We start from the raw sequence: 21,759 nt of genomic DNA, 5'->3' as shown, positions 1-21,759 counted from the left end.
CCATGCAGCGCTCAGGTTCCCTAGTTGTGGCTCATGGGCTTATTTTGTCTAAGGCATGTGGGATCTTAGTTCCCCCACCAAGGACTGAACCCATGTCCCATGCATTGCAAAGTGGATTCTTAACCACTGAACCACCAGTGAAGTCCCTGGTTTGTACTATTTTGATAATCCCATCAATCCCTGAGTTTATTTACACATATGTGGAGAAGGCAATGGCGACCCACTCCAGTACTCTTGCCTGGAAAATCCCATGGACGGGGGAGCCTGGTGGGCTGCCGTCTCTGGGGTCGCACAGAGTCGGACACGACTGAGCGACTTAGCAGGAGCAGTAGCAGCAGCAGCAGCATGTTAGAAACAGCGTGACTGTTAAGGAATGTCACCTGTTCCCCAAAACTATAAAAAAGGAATTTACTATATTTTTATAATGTATGCATATTACAGAGTGCTGAGAAAACTGTTAGAAATTTAGTTGAGGATTTTTCTGCTACTATCTAGAGTTAAGGACAAAAGATCATATTGTAGCTTGTTTATCTAATCTGCAAAAAGCAGGTGTTCCATCCCTAAGATTAAGGGTGGACAAATGGCACATGAGCTAAATTGTCACCTGGTTTTAAATGGACTGTGAGCTAATAATGTCTTTTACATTTTTTTATAGTAAAATAAAAAAAGATTAAAATTTAATGATGGACTTCCCTGGTGGCACTGGTGGTAAAACAACCTGCCTGCCAATGCAGGAGATGCCTGAGACAGCGGTTGGATCCCTGGTCAGGAAGATCCCCTGGAGGAGGGCATGTCAACCCATTCCAGTATTCTTGCTTGGAGAATCCTATGGTCAGAGGAGCCTGGTAGGCTACAGTACATGGGGTTGCAAAGAGTCGGATGTGACTGAAGCAACTTAGCACGCTAGTAATATTTAGTGAGACAAGAACATGATGTGAAATTCAATTTCAGAGTTCACATAGAAAATTGTATTGTCACGGGACTTTTCCTGGTGACTTAGTGGTAAAGAATCCATCTGCCAATGCAGGAAACATGGGTTTGATCCCTGTTCTGGAAAGATCCCACATGCTGCAGATCAACTAAGCCCCTGGGCCACCATTATTGAGCCTGTGCTCTAGATCCAGGGAGCCACAACTACTGAGCCCATGCCATAACTACTGAAGCCCATGTGCCCTAAAGCCTGTGCTCCACAACAAGAGAAGACACCACAATGAGAAGCCCTTGCTCCGCAACTAGAGAGTAGACCCCACTCACTGCAACTAGAGAAAGCCCTCACAGCAAGGAAGACCCAGCACAGCCAAAAATAAATACACAAATAAATTATTTTTTTAAAAAAGAAAATTTTATTGGCACACAGCTACACTCATTAATTCATGTATTGTCAGTGGTGGCTTTTGTGCTACGAAGGAGAGTTGAGTAGTTGTAACAGAGACCATACGGCTCTTATCACCTGAAATATTGGGCTGCCCAAAAAGTTTGTTCAGGTTTTTTTTTTTTTTTAATAAAATCTTACGGAAAAATTTGAATGAAATTTTTGACGAATCCAATATTTACTATCTGGTCTTCTACAGAAAAAGTGTATCAAGCCCTGATTTACATTTTCAAATGTAAAAATAGATGAAATTTCACTACTAAGAGAACAAATCTGTTTATTAATTTAAAGATGAATGATCAACAGTATTTCCATTTAAACAGGAAGGATTCAGTCAAAGAATAAAATGTATAAACATTAAGAAAAAGTAAAGATAAGGGATTTTAGAGAGAAATCAGAGAATCTGCAGTGCAGACCACAAGTGAAATCTTGGCAAGTAGAGGATACTTTTCTTAGAAGGAGCAATGGTCCTTTATGGGATACACAAGTTGAAAAGGATACAATCTTTGGGGGTGAACAGTTAGTTTACCTCACAGCATGTGTTTAAATTTTGAGAGATACCAACCACATTGTTCTTCAAAGAAATTTCTACTGATTTATATTTTCACTAACAGTATATGAAAGTGCACTCATGATTTCACCAATATGAAAAAAAATTAGGTCTGATGGGCAAAAAATGGCACATTCTAATTGTTTTAAGTTGTATTTTATTTTTTAATTGAAGTATAGTTGATTTTGGGGCTTCCCAGATGGTGCTAGTGGTTAAGAACCCACCTGTTAATACAGGAGACACACATTTGATCCCTGGGTGGGGAAGATCTCCTGGAGGAGGAAATGGCAATCTACTCCAGTATTCTTGCCTAGAAAATCCCATGGACAGCAGAGCCTAGTGGGCTACAGTCCACGGCACTGCAAAGAGTCGGACACGACTGAAACGACTTAGCACTTATCATAGTTGATTTACAATATTGTGTTACCCTGAGGTGTTCAGCAAAGTGATTGGTTATACGTATATATGTATGTATCTATGTTCTTTTTTATTTTTCTGATTTTTTTCAAATATAGTTTTGTACGATATTGAATATAGTTCCCTGTGCTATATAGCAAAACTTTGTTGTTTCTTAAATTGCATTTTAAAAATTACTCCTGAGGTGATTAGTTTTTCCTTCTTGTTGGCCATTTATATTTATTTTGTGAAATGCTTTCTTAATATCTTTTGCCCATTTTTTTCTCTTGGACTTTTTTCCTACCTGACCGGTAGGTGACCTTCTTATATTATGAAGAAGAACTTTTGTGCTTGTGTGTGTGTGCTTAGTCGCGTCTGACTCTTTGCGACCCCACGGAGTGTAGTGTAGTCCACTAGGCTCCTCTGTCCACATAATTTTTCAGACAAGCATACTGGAGTGAGTTGTCATTTCCTTCTCCAGGGGATCTTTTTGACCCAGGGATCAAACCTGCATCTCTTGAGTCTGCTGTATTGGCAGGCAGAATTCTTTAAAAAGCAGAGACATTACTTTGCCAACAAAGGTCCGTCTGGTCAAGGCCATGGTTTTTCCACTAGTCATGTATGGATGTGAGAGTTGGACTGGGAAGAAAGCTGAGCACCAAAGAATTGATGCTTTTGATCTGTGGTGTTGGAGAAGACTCTTGAGAGTCCCTTGGACTGCAAGGAGATCCAACCAGTTCATCCTAAAGGAGATCAGTCCTGGGTGTTCATTGGAAGGACTGATGCTGAAGCTGAAACTCCAATACTTTGGCCACCTCATGGGAAGAGTTGACTCATTGGAAAACACCCTAATGCTGGGAGGGATTGGGGGCAGGAGGAGAGGGGGACGACAGAGGATGAGATGGTTGGATGGCATCACCGACTCGATGGACATGAGTTTGAGTAAACTCCGGGAGTTGGTGATGGAGAGGGAGGCCTGGCGTGCTGTGATTCATGGGGTCGCAAAGAGTCGGACACGACTGAGCGACTGAACTGAACTGAACTGAACTGAGCACCACTATATTTCATACTTATTTCAAATATTTTTCCAGGCTGTTATTTATGCTTTAACTTAAAAAAAATTTGCTAAGCACTTATGATTGTACGTAGCAGATACTCACCTAAGAGCTGTGCATACAGTACTTCATTTAATTCCCATAGCAAGTTTATGAGATATGAATTTATTTATTTAAAATTTATTTTATTGGAAAATAGTTGATTTACAATGTTGTGTTCATTTCTGCTGTGCAGTAAAGTGATCCATTTATACATATAAATACATTCTTTTTCATATTCTTTTTCACTGTGATTTATCACAGGATATTGAATATGGTTTGCTGTGCTATACAATAGGGCTTTGTTGTTTATCCACTCCATATATAATAGTTTGCAGATGTTGAGGTGGGGACTATTATTACCTTAGTGTTACAAACAAAGAAGCAGAGTCACAGAGAAGCCAAGTAAGTGGTCTAAGATCACATGGCTAGGATAGCGGAGCTGGGATTAGAACCCAGGCAGCTTGGTCTGGTGCCATGATCTTCACCACTCTTTCACATAATCTTCTTTGCAGGCATCACTTAGTACCTCCTGTCATCTTTACAACAGTCCTAGAAGTGGGTACTGTAGCTATCTGCATCTTACAGATGAGAAAATGGAGGCTCAGAGAGGTCAAGAGAGGTCAAGGCATTTACTCAAGGTGAGAGAGAGAGCTAGACTTTGAATGTGAATTTGTCTCCAAAGTCCATGTTTTTTCTCATCTACAGTTCCCCAGCATTTCCTGATTTGAAGAATTCTCTCAAAAGGGGGAGCTCTCAGAAAAGTTGCCTGAGCTCAGAAGGGCTGGGAAGACCTGGCTAGTCACAGGGCTTTGTATTCAGGCCACTGCCCGGCCTGCTCCTTTAAGCCCGCCCAGTTTTCTGACTGTGCTTATTTAGAAAACTCCCTTCCTCCATCCTAAATTTGCTGGTGCATCATAGTGGGATATGGCATTAATGTGCTGGTTGGTCTCTAATGGGATCCTTGAGTCTGGAGGACACTTGTATCTCCCAATATCCCTTTCTGTTTGCTCTGGACCACATCCTGCCTCCTGCCCACTCTTGTCCTTGGAAACAAAAATTGACATGAGTAGGGGTGGTGGTGCTTGAATATACCATCTGTGTGAAAGGAGATTTCAGAGTCTGTATTTTCAGCAGCCTTCAAGAACATTCACCTTGTGGTGGAAGCCAGAGCAGACATGTTAGGATGTGGGATGGAAATCATATGTCAAGGAGATAGAACAACCAGATTAGAAGGGTCCAGATCCTGACACTTCAGAGCTGTATTGTGGCACTGGGTTGTTTAGATCCAGTTCGCCATATGAGAGAGGAATAAACGTATTTTGTTGAATCCTCTGGTTTATTTTTTAAGTAGCTTACCTTTATGCTAAGACAGCTAATGAGCAAATAAAAATACACTCAAATATATTGATAGAATACAAACAAAACCATAAGATATTGTTTTACATCCACCAGATTGACAAAAGTTTAAATGTCTGCTACTATGGATTGTTGGCAAAAATATGGAAAAACCAAAATTCTACTTATGAGAGAATGAATTTGTCAATTTTTCTAATTTGGCCTTTGCTAAACAATTTGGTGTTATTGTGGAAAATATGCTCTAGTAGCTTCAGTCCTTGATATATTCCCAGTATAAACAAGTACACATAGATACCCAGAAGACAAATATCTAGCATTCATAGGATCATTGTTTGTAAAAATAACAAATTGGAAATAACTCAAATGTCTACTAACAGGTGAAATACATACAAATATATGACCTGCCTCTTGAGAAATCTGTATGCAGATCAGGAAGCAACAGTTAGAACTGGACATGGAACAACAGACTGGTACCAAATAGGAAAAGGAGTACGTCAAGGCTGTATATTGTCACCCTGCTTATTTAACTTACATGCAGAGTACATCATGAGAAATGCTGGACTGGAAGAAGCATAAGCTGGAATCAAGATTGCTGGGAGAAATATCAATAACCTCAGATATGCAGATGACACCACCCTTATGGCAGAAAGTGAGGAAGAACTTAAGAGTCTCTTGATGAAAGTGAAGGAGGAGAGTGAAAAAGTTGGCTTAAAGCTCAACATTCAGAAAACCAAGATCATGGCATCTGGTCCCATCACTTCATGGCAAGTAGATGGGGAAACAGTGGAAACAGTGGCAGACTTTATTTTCTTGGACTCCAAAATCATTGCAGATGGTGACCGCAGTCATGAAATTTAAAGATGCTTTCTCCTTGGAAGAAAAGCTGTGACCAACTTAGACAGCATATTAAAAAGCAGAGACATTACTTTGCCAACAAAGGTCCATCTAGTCAAGGCTATGGTTTTTCCAGTAGTCATGTATGGATGTGAGAGTTGGACTGGGAAGAAGGCTGAGCACCAAAGAATTGATGCTTTTGAACTGTGGTGTTGGAGAAGACTCTTGAGAGTCCCTTGGACTGCAAGGAGATCCAACCGGTCTATCCTAAAGGAGATCAGTCCTGGGTGTTCACTGGAAGGACTGATGTTGAAGCTAAAACTCCAATACTTTGGCCACCTGAGGTGAAGAGTGGACTCATTTGAAAAGACCCTGATGCTAGGAAAGATTGAGGGTAGGAGGAGAAAGTGATGACAGAGGATGAGATGGTTGGATGGCATCACCGACTGGATGGAGATGAGTTTGGGTAAGCTCTGGAAGTTGGTGATGGACAGGGTGGCCTGGTGTGATGCAGTCCAGTTCAGTTCAGTTCAGTATCTCAGTCATGTCCGACTCTTTTTGACCCCATGAATCACAGCACGCCAGGCCTCCCTCTCCATCACCAACTCCCGGAGTCCACCCAAACCCATGTCCATCGAGTCGGTGATGCCATCCAGCCATCTCATCCTCTGTCATCCCCTTCTCCTCCTGCCCCCAATCCCTCCCAGCATCAAGGTTTTTTCCAATGAGTCAACTCTGCATGAGGTGGTCAAAGTATTGGAGTTTCAGCTTCAACATCAGGCCTTCCAATGAACACGGAGGACTGATCTTTAGGATGAACTGGTTGGATCTCCTTGCAATCTGAGGGACTCTCAAGAGTCTTCTCCAACACCACAGTTCAAAAGCATCAATTCTTCAGCGCTCAGCTTTCTTTATGGTCCAACTCTCACATCCATACATGCCTAGTGGAAAAACCATAACCTTGACTAGGTGGACCTTTGTTGGCAAAGTAATGTCTCTGCTTTTTGATATGCTGTCTAGGTTGGTCAAAACTTTCCTTCCAAGGAGGAAGCATCTTTTAATTTCATGGCTGCAGTCATCATCTGCAGTGATTTGGGAGCCCACAAAAATAGTGTCAGCCACTGTTTCCACTGTTTCCCCATCTATTTGCCATGAAGTGATGGGACCCAATGCCATGATCTTAGCTTTCTGAATGTTGAGCTTTAAGCCAACTTTTTCACTCTCTTCCTTCACTTTCATCAAGAGACTCTTTAGTTCTTCACTTTCTGCCATAAGGGTGAAGTCATCTGCATATCTGAGGTTATTGATATTTCTCCCAGCAGTCTTGATTCCAGCTTGTGCTTCTTCCAGCCCAGCGTTTCTCATGATGTACTCTGCATGTAAGTTAAATAAGCTGGGTGACAACATACAGCCTTGATGTACTCCTTTTCCTATTTGGAACCAGTCTGTTGTTCCACATCCATTTCTAACTGTTGCTTCCTGACCTGCATACAGGTTTCTCAAGAGGCAGGTCAGGTGGTCTGGTATTCCCATCTCTTGAAGAATTTTCCACAGTTTATTTTCCACACAGTCAAAGACTTTGGCATAGTCAATAAAGCATAAATAGATGTTTTTCTGGGACTCTTTGCTTTTTTGATGATCCAACAAATGCTGGGAATTTGATCTCTGGTTCCTCTGCCTTTTCTAAAGCCAGCTTGAACATCTGGAAGTTCACTGTTCATGTATTGCTGAAGCTTGGCTTGGAGAATTTTGAGCATTACTTTATAGCGTGTGAGATGAGTGCAATTGTGAGGTAGTTTGAGCATTCTTTGGCATTTCCTTTCTTTGGGATTGGAATGAAAACTGATCATTTCCAGTCCTGTGGCCACTGCTGAGTTTTCCAAATTTGCTGACATATTGAGTGTAGCACTTTCACAGCATCACCTTTTAGGATTTGAAATAGCTCAACTGGAATTTCATCACCTCCACTGGCTTTGTTTGTAGTGATGCTTCCTAGGGCCCACTTGACTTCTCATTCCAGGATGTCTGGCTCTAGGTGAGTGATCATAGCATCATGATTATCTGGATTGTGAAGATCTTTTTTGTACAGTTCCTCCATGTATTCTTGCCACCTCTTCTTAATATCTTCTGCTTCTGTTAGGTCTATACCATTTCTGTCTTTAATGAGCCCATCTTTGCATGAATTTTTCCCTTGGTATCTCTAATTTTCCTGAAGAGATCTCTAGTCTTTCCCATTCTGTTGTTTTCCACTATTTCTTTGCATTGATCGCTGAGGAAGGCTTTCTTATTTCTCCTTGCTATTCTTTGGAACTCTGCATTCAAAAGGGTATATCTTTCTTTTTCTCCTTTGCTTTTTGCTTCTCTTCTTTTCACAACTATTTGTAAGGACTCCTCAGACAGCCATTTTTCTTTTTTTGCACTTTTTTGGGGGGGATGGTCTTGATCCCTATCTCCTGTACAATGTCACGAACCTCTGTCCATAGTTAATCAGGCACTCTGTCTATCAGATCTAGTCCCTTAAATCTATTTCTCACTTCCACTGTATAATCATAAGGGATTTGATTTAGGTCATACCTGAATGGTCTAGTGGTTTTCCCTACTTTCTTCAATTTAAGTCTGAATTTGGCAAGAAGGAGTTCATGATCTGAGCCACAGTCAGCTCCTGGTCTTGTTTTTGCTGACTGTATAGAGCTTCTCCATCTTTGGCTGCAAAGAATATAATCATTCTGATTTTGGTGTTGGCCGTCTGGTGATGTTCATGTTAGAGTCTTCTCTTGTGTTTTTGGAAGAGGGTGTTTGCTATGACTAGCGCATTTTCTTGGTAAAACTCTATTAGCCTTTGCCCTGCTTCATTCTGTACTCCGAGGCTAAATTTGCCTGTTACTCCAGGTGTTTCTTGACTTCCTACTTTTGCGTTTCAGTCCCCTATAATGAAAAGGACACCAAACTGTAGCTTTATATTTTTCACTGTGAAATAGCCATAGGTAAAAAAAGGAAAAACCAGTTTTACTTAGGAAGGTCCTTCATGAAGCAGTAAAATTTATTAATGTTATTAACTCTTTACCCTTGAGTACATATGTCTTTACTATTCTGTTTGACAAAATAAGGAGTATGCATAAAGTACTTCTATCTCATAGCAAAATATCGTAATGTCTCAAGGAAAGGTGCTTGTGTGATTCCTGGAGCTGTGAGCTGAACTAGCTTATTTTTTGCAGAAACACAATTTTTACTTAAAAGAATGAATGACCAGCTGGTTATTCAGACTTGAGTATTTGGCAGATATCCTCTTGAAAATGAATAAAGTGAACTTGTCAATTTAGAGAAAATGGTATTGGTTGCAATGATATAATTCAAACTTCTAAGTGAAAATTAGAAATTTGGAAAATTTGTACCTGCTACCATGATCTTGATAGCTTTCCAATACTTTAAAGCTATTTTAGTGAGATTGATGATGATAGTTTTTAAATGTGATTTGAAAAATTATGGTAGAATAAATTGTCAACAATTGGAAATTCTGCATATATTGTTGAACCAATATTTTTAAAATGATAAGTGAGTCTTGCTGCAAAATTGTTCAGGGACTAAAAAATTCCATTCAAAGTGCAAGGTATATAAATAATTTTAATAGAACAGAGTACCAAAAAGTTCATTGATATGGCTTAAATTCTACATTGGAACTAACCTCTAAGAGACTTCTCAAGTTTTGGTGTAGTTTGTATGAAGAATATCTATAATTACCTAGAAGGGCTATTGAAATATATTTCCTTTCAGAAGATTACAAAAAAGAATGTATATATGTATATATATGTAACTACATTTCAATAAAAAAGTAAATACTCCCTTTCCAACTACAAATCTATGTGATGTCATGTTTTCTTCATTTACTTCAACCACAACAGCATATCACAGAAATTCAAATACAGTAGTAGTCCTGAGAATCCAGTCTTGTTTTATTAAGTAGATCATTAAAGAACTTTGAAAAAATAGAAAATAATGCCACTCATCACTATTTTATTTTATTCACTTTACTGTAAAATTATTTTTATTTCACTTCATCACAATATGTTATTTGTGTTAACATGTAATGGGGCTATTATCATTATTTTTAATGGAATTAGCAAATGTTTTTAAGCATAATTTTATTTTATTTATTTTTTGTCATATTTCTGAAATTGAAGTATAGCTGATTTACAATGTTCTAGGTGTACAGCAAAGTGATTCAGTTATGTATATATATTCTTTTTCAGTTTGTTTTCCATTATACCTTATTGCAAGATGTTGAATACAGTTCCTTGTGCTGTACATTAGGTCTTTATTGTTTAATTATTTTATATACAGTAGTGTGTATCTGTTGATTGAAAATTTCTTTAAACCAAAGCTCTTTTGAGGCTCTTTAGTAATTCTTAAGATATAAAGGGGTTCTGAGACCAAAATATTTGAGAACTATTGCTCTACAAAATAAACCTTTACTACTGGAGCAGAAGTGGGCCAGTCTTTGGGTTGTGCTGGCTGGGAGAGAGTGAGGATGCAACCTGTCCATAAACAGACTTTCATACATATCTTTTGGTCACAGCTCATACTCTGGGCTTCAAGAGATAAGCTTCTCACTGATGTCCTTTCCTGTAAATAGTTTGGGTTATTTTGATTAATTTTTTACTTGAGTCATATACTTCATCAAGTAATTTATTTTTTTCTTTTTCAGAAAAAGTATGTGAGTATATCCTTTCCAAATCCTTAAACATATGAAGGTATCATGTTGATATTGAATATTTGAACATATATGACAGATTTGTTATGTGTTGTAGACAATTTTTGTAACTCATTTTCTGTTTCATTGATTCACTTTTCTGCAGCTCCCATCTGCTGTTCTTTTGAGCCGATGAACTTGTAACCACATGGTAAACCAGGTCTTTGTGTTTAGCCAGAAAGGAAGGAGGTAACTGATGTTAAAAACCTTTACATTCTGATTGAAGCTGTAGACCAGGGGACTGACTCACTTTTTCTGCCAGAGGCAACAGAGTAAATATTTTAGACATTTTGGGTCACATGATCTCTGTCACAGCCACCCAACTCTACAATTTTAATGTAAAAGTGTCCATATACAAGACAGACGAATAAGTGGCTTTGTTCCAATAAAACTTTATTTATGACACTGAAATATGAATTTCATATACTTTTCATGTGTCATAAACTCTTCTTTTTTAAAACCATTTAAAAATGGAAAAACCATGCTCAGCAGATGGGCTCTACTAAAAACATGTGATGAGGGGCTGTGGCTTGCAGGCTGTAGTCTGCTGCCCCTATGCTAGACCATTCTCAGACCACTTGCAAAAGAGGCAAACAGGCTCTACTCCCATCAGCAACCACCTGGCTCCTACCTGAGTCCTGAGATTAGAAATGCTGGGGAGATTTCCTTGGGGCATCATCAGTGTGCGCTATTCGCATTCCTTCTCTCCATCTCCCATTTGGAAAGGGAGGACATGCTCCCCTCTCCTTGGACCAAGTGAAGAGATGCAGGGTATGTCCCCTACATATGAACCTTCAAGTTGCTAACTTCCATAGATGGGAACGTGCCCCTGTATGCCAGTTGTTGTACTATACTACTGTACTTTTCAAGGTACTGTACCATAAGATTAAAAATGTTTTTTTAATTTTTCTGTGTTTGTTTTTCATGTGTGAAAAGCTTTATAAACTGCCGGGGTCCAGACCCAGCAGGATCCAGGGGAACCCTCAGGATGAACGGCGTCAGCGAGAGAAGACACGTAGGACCGGCCTTGATGGGGCCAAGTCTGCGAGGGGGAGAGAGAGAGAGAGAGACCAGACCAGGATATGCAGCAGAGTCTGGCAGTTGCTTTATTTTTCACTGTAGCCTTTATACCCTAAGTTGGTACATTTCTAAGGGGCAGATAAGCATACAGACTGAGTTTAACATTATATCAGCTTGTCCTTCACGAAACCAGGTGTGCTCTGTGTATTTTTTGTTTAGGAGAGTCTTTTCCACAGATTTTTTTGTACGTTATCTTCTGGCCTTGAGGTTAGCAGAAAACAGAAAAGTGGCAGTCTCATGGTACAGCAAGTCGCAACATAATAGAAATACAATCCTGTTAACATAAAAGTCAGTCTTTTTGCAGAAATTCTCAGCTAAATTTATCTAAAAAGTTTAACACACAAAGACTCTGCGGCCCTGGTGAGGCAGCCCCTGTTTAGCACTCTTGGTTAAAATTAACAATTATTTTATTGTTTTCACACTAGGGCTAAACTCTTATTTTTCTAGATCTCCAATTATATTAACAATAGTTTCCACTGCACAACCTCAGCACATTAACATCAATCAAACGTTGATCTAATAACTACTTTTAAAACAATATTTTTTTATTCTCTAATAGGGCTTCCTCACCCCCCAAAGGGCTTTGTGCCTATTAGGGCCTTTTTTATGGTTAATCTCTATGTATAATATCTTTTGGCTTTCAGGCCTGTTGACAATTTATGGCTTGCACCTGGTGCAACTTTAGTAGCCAACCCTGTCTTTTTTGTGGTTAATCTATTTTCTTTCTATTAGGTGTCATCTCCACGGGAACTAGATAGGATTACATTTTTACAGAACAGAAATGCAAAGGATTGCAAAAACAACAGATATGGCACAAAACAGGCTGTTAGTCTAAAAGTTAATTACCTGCAAGAAGTCACCAGCTAATCTCTATCTAAACTATTTTCTATTAGGCACATTTGTGGCTATAATATTTGTGGAGCTTTTCTCACCCCGTGGAGGGACCTATGCTTAATAGTTTCTTTTGTTAGCGTACTGTGCTTAGGATGTTTAGAACAATCATGAGCATTTTTTGCAATGAGAGCACACATTTATCAAACAAGCCAGAATGCCAGCAAAAGGGTTTGAATTGAAGCATTTTCTTCATCCCTGGCCCTTTCATAGGGTACCAGCGTCTAGGAGATTTATTAATTAGGGTTTTAAGTTGGTCTTTATTCAGTGAAAGAGGAGCAGGAGAACTCTCGGCAGGCAACACAAGAATTCGCAGCAGGGCAAACAAGAACAACAACAGAAAAGGGGGGAGGATACAGGGTGGGGTAGAGGCCGAGGCCAATCTGGAGGGTCCCTGGAGGGTATTTTCTTCATGACCTCGTCACGGGCGGGATCTCCCATAATGGCTCCCAGCAATAAACCTATTACAGTACAGTACTATATAGCCAATTGTGTTATTTGGGTACCTAGGCTAATTTTGTTGGACTTATGAACAAACTGGACTTAAAACATATTCTCAGAATAGAACTCATTCATCTGTAGGGGACTGAATGTAGTTTCAGTTCAGTTCAGTCTCTCAGTTGTGTCCGACTCTTTGCGACTCCATGAACTGCAGCACACCAGGCCTCCCTCTCCATCACCAACTCCCAGAGTCCACCGAAATCCATGTCCATCAAGTTGGTAATGCCATCCAACCATCTCATCCTCTGTCGTCCCTTTCTCCTCCTGCCCTCAATCTTTCCCAGCATCAGGGTATTTTCCAATGAGTAAGCTCTTTGCATCAGGTGGCCAAAGTATTGGAGTCTCAGCTTCAACATCAGTCCTTCCAGTGAACACCCAGGACTGATCTCCTTTAGGATGGACTGGTTGGATCTCCTTGCAGTCCAAGGGAATCTCAAGTCTCTTCTCTAACACCACAGTTCAAAAGCATCAGTTCTTCAATGCTCAGATTTCTTTATAGTCCAACTCTCACATCTATACATGACTAGTGGAAAAACCATAGCCTTGACTAGATGGACCTTTGTTGGCAAAGTAATGTCTCTGCTTTTTAATATGCTGTCTAGGCTGCTCATAACTTTTCTTCCAAGGAGTAAGCGTCTTTTAATTTCATGGCTGCAGTCACCATCTGCAGTGATTTGGGAGCCCCAAAAAATAAAGTCAGCCACTGTTTCCCCATCTATTTGCCATGAAGTGATGGGACCAGATGCCATGATCTTAGTTTTCTAAATGTTGAGCTTTAAGCCAACTTTTTCACTCTCCTCTTTCACTTTCATCAAGAGGCTCTTTAGTTCTTCTTCACTTTCTGCCATAATGGTGGTGTCATCTGCATATCTGAGGTTATTGATATTTCTCCCAGCAATCTTGATTCCAGCTTGTGCTTCCTGCAGCCCAGCATTTCTCATGATGTACTCTGCATGTAAGTTAAATAAGCACGGTGACAATATACAGCCTTGCGTATTCCTTTTCCTATTTGAAACCAGTCTGTTGTTCCATGTCCATTTCTAACTGTTGCTTCCTGACCTGCATACAGGTTTCTCAAGAGGCAGGTCAGGAGAGGGAGCTAGGACAGTGTAAAGAAGCTGATAAGAAACTTCACTCTTCACTCCAGGTTTCAAACTGAGGATGAGGAAATGCTGTAAATTAAACAAAAATGTCTGGAGTGTTTATTATTATCCTGGACTATAGTTAATATGATTGTTCGACTGATTTGGATTGTTTGTTTTTAAAACTAAGAGTTCTTGGGAAATACGTGGAAACTTTCCAAGATCTTATCCAACGCGCTGAGAAGGAACTGTTTGTCAGAGGGAGGAACACCAAGGAAAAGAATAGGTGTTTTGTGATTGTACCTTACTGGGTCCAGCTCCCTTGGGAACATGGTACAGTTGGCACTGTCAAATCTTTTTATATGTTCTGATTTTTGGGTTTGCTTGTTGTCCTTTAGGAGAAAGAAGGATCTATATATTTCAGTGTCAGAGTTGAAACAAATTCTATCCTGGCTCTTATCTTTTAAGCGAGGATAGAACTTCTCTACTCAAGGAAGTAGAGAAAATTTTAGACTAACTATTGTTTTATTTTTTTTTTTTAAAACCAGAAACTTAATTGTTTGGGATGGTGGCCAGGATATGGAAGTGAGGAGCTTCTCCAAGGTTCTGTTTGAGTTGCAGCTTGGCAGTTGTTTGGGAAACTCCCCTGGGCTGCAGCTAGCCTGTGAAGGTCTTTTCACTGCCAAAGGCACTTACTCTGGGCAGAACAACCTCATGACCACAGTGTTTAACTGGAGGAGGTACTGTTGCATACAAGAAAAAAGCACCTCTTCCCCAGAGCAGTAACGCCGGGGGTCTTGTCAGACACAGCTTGGATCTCAGCCTCGATTGTGGCCATGGCAAACTGTGCATGTGTTCTGTGAGCCTGAAGCTCCCGCTAGCCCACCCTTTCACCCAATAGTCCCCATGGTCTGTAGTAGAACTGCACTTCTCCTCCTTCAGGTCCACTCACTTCTCCAAGAGTGGGCTGACAGTAAGTGCCGAGCAGCACTGTTCCATGGTGCTTGGTTTGCTGCACTTCTCCAAATGTTCTAACAAGACTAGAATTTGATTGGCATCAACCTTCAGCAGACCATACTTCCGAAAGTTAGTCCTTTCAATTTGTCCTTGTTAGTGGGATTCTTCTGGTTATCCATCCTCTTAGTTTTTGCTTGTTGGTGGTGATGATGTAAGTCCTTTTTAAAAAATAGCATCTTTAAAAATCTGAAATTTCTCTGACTCAGTGGACATGAATTTGAGCAAACTCCAGGAGACAGTGGAGGACTGAGGAGCCTGGCATGCTGTAGTCCGTGGGGGTCACAAAGAGTCAGACACGACTTAGCAACTAAACACATCTTAAGACACCTGGAGACTTACGACTGCATTAAAATCTTGAACTTAACAAAGGTGCACTCTTTTAAAAAGCAGTGCTCTCTACCCTCAAAATGTTTAGAGGGAGAGGAAGAACGGATGAAACAAATTTTCCATTGCAAAAGGGTCCTGATTTAATTTAAAGCCTCTCTGAACAAATAGAATGTGAACATAGCAATATGGAAATGATTACATCAGGATCTCCATCTGCACAGGATAGAAGTTAAGAAGATGAAGATGAATTGGAAATGCTTTTTTTTAAAAAATTTTTACTAAATATTGACTATATTTTAGAATAGTTTTAGATGAAAAGAATTTATATAATAGGGAGAGGTACTATATGCCCTCTACTCAGTTTCCTCTATTTTTACATTCAGTCCAGTTCAGTTGCTCAGTCATGTCCGACTCTTTGCGACCCCATGGACTGCAGCACGCCAGGCTTCCCTGTCCATCACCAACTCCTGGAGCTTGCTCAAACTCATGTCCATCAAGTTGGTGATGCCGTCTAACCACCTCATCTTCTGTTGTTCCCTTCTCCTCCTGCCTTCAATCTTTACCAGCATCAGGGTCTTCTCCAACGAGTCAGCCCTTCCCATCAGGTGGCCAAAGTATTGGAGTTTCAGCTTCAGCATCAGTTCTTCCAATGAATATTCAGGACTCATTTCCTTTAGGACTGACCGGTTGGATCTCTCTCATTGCAGTTCAAGGGACTCTCAAGAGTTTTCTCCAACATCCCAGTTCAAAAGCATCAACTTTTCAGTGCTCAGCTTTCACATCCATACATGACTACTGGAAAAACCATAGCTCTGACTAGATGGACATTTGTTGGCAAAGTAATGTCTCTGCTTTTTAATATGCTGTCTAGGCTGGTCATAGCTTTTTTCCAAAGAGCAAGCATCTTTTAATTTCATGGCTGCAGTCACCATCTACAGTGATTTTGGAGCCCAAGAAAATAAAGTTTGTCACTGTTTCCCCATCTATTTGCCATGAAGTGATGGGACCAGATGCCATGATCTTAGTTTTTTGAATGTTGAGTTTTAAGACAGCTTTTTCACTCTCCTCTTTCACTTTCATCAAGAGGTTCCTCAATTCCTCTTCACTTTCTGCCATAAGGGTGGTGTCATATGTGTATCTGAGGTTATTGATATTTCTCCAGGCAATCTTGATTCTGGTTTGTGCTTCATCCAGCCTGGCATTTCGCATGATGTACTCTGCATAGAAGTTAAATAAGCAGGGTGACAACATGCAGCCTTGACGTATTTCTTTCCTAATGTGGAACCAGTCTGTTGTTCCATGTCCAGTTCTAACTGTTGCTTCTTGATCTGTGTACAGATTTTTACAGTAGTGTGACCTATTTGTCATTATTAGTTCAGTGATATCAATACATTATTATTAACTAAAGTTGATACCTTATTTAGATTTACTTAGATTTCCCTTAATGTCCTTTATCCTGGATCCCGTCCCATGTTACAGTCATCACATCCCCTTAGGCTCCTCTTAGCTGTGGTGGTTTCTCGGAACTTCTTTGTTTTTGATGACTTTGAGTCCCAGTCAAGTATTTGGTAGAATGTTCTTCAGTTGAGACTTGTCTAACATTTTTCTCATGATCAGGCATCAAGAGTACATACTTTCAGCCTGAGCTTTCACTGTTGGTATTGACCTTGATCACCAGGCTAAGGTTTGTCAGTTTTCCCCACCATAAGCATACTCTTTTTTCCTTCCTATACTATACTCTTTGAAAGAAAGTTACTACAAACAACCCATGACTAAGGAGTGGGATTTCTGCTCCATGTTCTTGAGGGTGGAGTATTTACCCAAATTAGTTGGAATTCTTGGAATAGATTTGCCTGTTCTCTCATTTATTTAATAATTTAATTCAATCATTTGTTTATCTATCTTATTCTTTGGACTATAGTCCAGTACTGCTTTATGTACTTTGTAGTTCAAATTGTTCCAGATCTGGCCATTGGGGTTTCATTCAGTTGGCTCCTGTGTCTCTTTGACATAACCCATCATTGCGGTTTTACTTATTTTAACAATTTTTTAGCACTTCCTTACTTTCTGACATGACAAGGTGCTCCAGGCTCATCTTGTATATTTCGTGTCCTAGTCCTAGAATCATCTATTTCTCCATGGAGCCATAATTTATTTTATTGGCAATAGTACATCAAGATCTGGGCAGTAGGTGTGTGTGTCTTAGTCAGTTTAGGCTACTGCAACAAACTACCACAGTGCGTGTGTGTTAGTCACTCAGTTGTGTCCAACTCTTTGCAACCCCATAGACGGTAGCCTGCCAAGCTCCTCTGTCCATGGAATTCTCCAGGCACGAATACTGGAGTGGGTAACCATTCCCTTCTCCAGGGGATCTTGCTGAAACCAGGGTTCAAGCCTGGGTCTCCTGCATTACAGGCTGATTCTTTACTGTCTGAGCCACCAGGTAAGCCCCAGGGAAGGCTGCTGTGACAAACACCATAGACTGTCTGATAAACAACAGAAATTTATTTCTTACAGTTCTTGAAACTAGACATCCAAGATCAGGGTGCCAGTATAGTTGGGTTCTGGTAAGGGCTTTCTTCTCCATTGCAGACTGCTGTCTTCTTGTGGTATCCACATGTAGCAGAAAAGCAGAGAGAGAGAAAGCAAGCTCTCTTATGTCTTTCTATTAGGGCACTAATCCCATTCATGTGGGCTCCACTCTCATGGCCTAGTTACCTTCCAAAGGCTCCATCTTCTAATACCATCACATTGGGGGTTAGAATTTTGACGTATGAATTTTGGAGGGACATAAACATAAAGTCCATAGTATTGTGGCTGTTGCTACCAGGGTGTTGTTGCCTCTTGGCCCTCAGCTAACAAAGCTAGAAGATATATGTGTGGAAATGCTTTCACTGAAGCAAATGAGTATATGCATAGATAAACTTTTATATTTCTTTGATCATTTCCACATGAATTTTGTGTCTCTGTGTCTGTTGGGAGGTTCAGTTCAGTTGCTCAGTCATGTCTGACTCTTTGCGACCCCATGGACTGCAGCACGCCAGGCTTCCCTGTCCATCACCAACTCCTGTTGGGAGGAATTGCTGTTTAATATGTGTACTTGGTTCATTGGAACCAACTCATTGGAAAAGACCCTGATGCTGGAAAAGATTGAAGGCAGGAGGAGAAGGGGATGACAGAGGATAAGATGGTTGGATGGCATCACCAGCTTGATGGACATGAGTTTGAGCAAGCTCCAGGAGTTGGTGATGGACAGGGAAGCCTGGCGTGCTGCAGTCCATGGGGTCACAAAGAGTCAGATGTGACTGAGCGACTGAACTGATGGGTGCTTCGTTACATACTTTGCACTGGAGGCCCACTGGGCAGAGACTAGATATTCTCTAATGGGTTTAAATAAATTAATAATTTAATGCTTTCCTTTTGTTAGAAGATACTTCTCCATGGATCTCTTGTGTTTTTCTACAATTTGCAAGCAGAGGCACTGTCTTTTCATGGATGTTTCTATAGTGAAAAACAACCTTGGAAGGTAGAGAGAGGGTGTCTCTCCAGAGCAAGGGCAGATTTGCTTACTGTCCAATATCATTTCACCTGCTAGCAAGGTAATGCTCTTATCCTTCAAGCTACATTTCAACAGTATGTGAACCAAGAACTTCCAGATATACAAGCTGGATTTAGAAAACACAGAGGAACCAGAGATCAAACTGCCAACATCTGCTGGATCATAGAAAAAGTGAAGGAATTCCAGAAAAACATCTACTTCTGCTTCATTGACAACGCTAAAGCCTTTGACAGTGTGGATCGCAAAAACTGTGGAAAATTCTTAAAGAGACCAGACCACTTTGCCTGCCTCCTGAGAAGACTGTCTGCAGGTCAAGAAACAACAGTTAGAACCGGTCTTGGAAGAACGGACTGGTTCAAAATTGGGAAAGGATTACATCAAGGCCGTATATTGTCATTCTGCTTATCTAACTTATATACAGAGTACCTCATGTGAATGCCAGGTTGGATGAAGCACAAGCTGGAATTAAGATTGGTGGGAGAAATATCAACAACTCCAGATATGCAGATGATACCATTCTAATGGCAGAGAGCAAAGAGGAACTAAAGAACCTCAAAACTGGAAATAGAACTGCCATATGACCCAGCAATACCACTCCTGGGCATACACACTGAGGAAACCAGATCTGAAAGAGACACGTGCACCCCAATGTTCATCGCAGCACTGTTTATAATAGCCAGGACATGGAAGCAACCTAGATGCCCATCAGCAGACGAATGGATAAAGAAGCTGTGGTACATATACACCATGGAATATTACTCAGCCGTTAAAAAGAATTCATTTGAACCAGTTCTAATGAGATGGATGAAACTGGAGCCCATTATACAGAGTGAAGTAAGCCAGAAAGATAAAGAACATTACAGCATACTAATACATATATATGGAATTTAGAAAGATGGTAACGACAACCCTATATGTAAAACAGAAAAAGAGACACAGAAGTACAGAACAGACTTTTGAACTCTATGGGAGAAGGTGAGGGTGGGATGTTGCGAAAGAACAGCATGTATATTATCTATGGTGAAACAGGTCACCAGCCCAGGTGGGATGCATGAGACAAGTGCTCGAACCTGGTGCACTGGGAAGACCCAGAGGAATCGGGTGGAGAGGGAGGGGGGAGGGGGGATCGGGATGGGGAATATGTGTAAATCTATTGCTGATTCATGTCAATGTATGACAAAACCCACTGAAAAAAATAAATAAATTAATTTTAAAAAATAAAAGTTTTACTGTTAATAATTAGTTATTAATATGAAAACAATTATCTTGCAAGACTGATTTTTTTAAAAAAAAAAAAGAACCTCTTGATGAAGGTGAAAGAAGAAAGTGAGAAAGATGGCTTAAAACTCAACATTCAAAAAACAAAAATCATGGCATCTGGTCCCATCACTTCATAGCAAGTAAATGGGGGGAAAATGGAAACAGTGACAGGTTTTATTTTCTTGGGCTCTAAAATCACTGTGGATGGTGACTAAAGAAATGAAATTAAAAGATGCTGCTCCTTGGAAGAAAGGCTATGACAAACCTAGACAGTGTATTTAAAAAGCAGAGACATCACTTTTCCAACAAAGGTCTGTCTAGTCAAAATTCTTGTTTTTCTAGTAGTCATATATAGATGTGAGAGTTGGCCCATAAAGAAGACTGAGCACTGAAGAATTGATGCTTTCAAACTGTGGTGCTGGAGAAGACTCTTGAAGGTCCCTTGGACACCAAGGAGATCAAACCAATCAATCCTAAAGGAAATAGACCCTGAATATTCCTTGGAAGGACTGATTTTGAAGTTGAAGCACCAATACTCTGACCACCTGATGTAAAGAGCCGACTCATGGAAAAGATCCTGAAGCTGGGAAAGATTGAAGGCAGGGGGAGAAGGGGGCGACAGAGGTTGAGATCATTGGGTGGCATCATGGACTCAAAGGACTTGAATTTGAGCAAACTCCAGTTGATAGTAAAGGACAGGGAGGCCTGGCACGCTGCAGTTCATGGGGTTGCAAAGAGTCAGACCTGACGTAGCAGCTGAAAAACAACAACAACAATAATAAAGATAATGTCTCCCTCTGAGGCAGTGTTTGGGCAGGTTTGCTTGTAGCCTGTGATCAAATATTCGGGTTCCCTAAGCTTGAGATTTCTCAGCTGTGATGCAAACCTCCTGCATGTGCAGCATCCATTTGAGCTACTCCATCTTGCCTCACAGTCCTTGCCTCACCCCACACAGTCCTCACAGGGGTGAGAGCAACAACACAGACATGAAGCTTATCCTGCGTGCTGTGCTGTGATTAACAACATCCTTTGTCCCATCCTAAGGTCTGAAAGTCTGGTATCTGATGTCAGCTTCCACGAAACCATGGAAACAAACTTGTAAAATCGCACATAGGTGAACCTCAGGCTCTTCTCTGATTTTGACACCTCCATTTAGGTTGAGTACTAGCAGTATTCTGATACTTCTCAGCCACGTGTAAGGCTTTTTTGGAGTTACCCATGCTGAAGAATAAGTTTTTAGAAGTTTAAATTAAAAAAATTAAAACATCAAGGTGAAATAAAGTGAAAACTTTATTTAGCTCATGTATTAAAGTGGGAACCAGCCAGATATCACAACTGGTTCAAAGAGGAAGTCAGAGACAAATTCATATGGAGGAAAGGAGTGGGTAAGTCAATTTACAAATGGACAGAAAGTTGGCTTTTTCCCTGGGGAGTGGAGCGGGGTTGCAACTCCATCACAATTCATTTGCATGTTCATAGACAAGAATTGTTTGCATTGGTATCAGTTATCCACAATTTATAGAGTTGTGAAATAATTCATATACAAGGAAAAGCACAAACTTCATAGAATTAGAGAACCTGCAAAGTCGTGCCATAAATGATGCCTAACTTTCCACTGGAGACACACAATAATTTTTTTTTTTAATTCCAAAGTCTTAAAATTTCCTTACACCATTAAAATATACTAGAA

The sequence above is a fragment of the Cervus elaphus genome, chromosome 11, assembly GCF_910594005.1.
Source record: "Cervus elaphus chromosome 11, mCerEla1.1, whole genome shotgun sequence".
Taxonomy (NCBI): Eukaryota; Metazoa; Chordata; class Mammalia; order Artiodactyla; family Cervidae; genus Cervus; species Cervus elaphus.
The sequence above is the reverse complement of the archived record's forward strand: the minus strand, read 5'-3'. Positions refer to the sequence as shown.